Source organism: Myotis brandtii, unplaced genomic scaffold, assembly GCF_000412655.1.
Source record: "Myotis brandtii unplaced genomic scaffold, ASM41265v1 scaffold35, whole genome shotgun sequence".
Classification (NCBI taxonomy): domain Eukaryota; kingdom Metazoa; phylum Chordata; class Mammalia; order Chiroptera; family Vespertilionidae; genus Myotis; species Myotis brandtii.
Genome location: NW_005363467.1, coordinates 704,161 through 705,324, shown reverse-complemented (window position 1 = coordinate 705,324; position 1,164 = coordinate 704,161).

Genomic DNA, 1,164 nt, shown 5'->3' with positions numbered 1-1,164 from the left:
GCGGGGGTGGCCCCTCTGGCCCGCGCGCCCCGTGTTCAGCCAGGGCTGGAAATATGGACGCCGGGAGCGACGCTGGCAGATGGCTGACCGGGCACTTTTACTCATAACGCGCCCGTAAAACTTTAAGACGGAAGATTGAGTGCGCGCCTTCCCGCCAGCGAGCTGCAGCCATATGCAGATTTTTTTTTTCAAACTTCCAAGCGGATGGTTTTGCAAAGTGTGCACACGCAGCCTTATTGATTATGATGTTAAAAATTGAAAGCGTCAGTATCATTTAGCCCGAGACAGTTTCAAAGGAAAAATGAACATTCGTTTTCATTATGGACTATGAAAAGGCCAGGGGCTGCGCAGGGCCAGGCTCATTAGCCCCGAGTTCCAGGGACGAACCGCTCGGCGAGGTACCTCTCAGAAGCGCCGTGTGCGCCCGACAGGTGTGATCCACGCGGCACCCGCACAGGTGAGATGCGGCACGGGAGCAAGAGGAGCGAAGGGTCGGCTCCCTGCGTCTCCATCTCACCCAAAACGACGCTACACTCCAGGATCTGACGGGAACCCACAGAACTAGGGCGGCCGGCTCAGGGCCTCGGCCACCCCCCACCTGGTCAGCCGGCAAGGACAGCTCCCCTCCAGGGCCCCGTGCATGTGGGCCGGGGCGTCCGTCCAGGAGGACGCTGTGCGCGGCTGGGCACAGCAGCCACACAGACACAAATCGTTCTGAGGACAAGGGACCCTCCATCCTCCTGGGATTAAGGTTAAAATGCCCTGAGGTGTCCGTGTGTGTTACAGCTCAATGGCTCACTATTTCTTTTCTTAAAACAGGAAGCCGCCCAGCATGGCTCAGTGGTTGAGCGTCTACCTACGATGCCCGGGTTGCGGGCTCGATCCCCAGTGGGGGGGGTGTAGGAGGCAGCCGATCCATGATTCCCTCTCATCTTTGATGTTCCTATCTCTTGCTCCCTCTCTCTTCCTCTCTAAAATCAATACAAATATATTTAAAAAACAAACACAAGAACAGGAAGGCGTTGCTCCGTTGGGGAGCACAACAGTCACAAGAGAAGAGGCAGGAGGAGCCCTGCGTGCGGAGAAGGGCAGCCATGCAGCCCCCTGCACCTGTGCTGACACCGGAGGCGCCGGATGCGGGGCCTGGGCGAGGGCGCTGAGGCC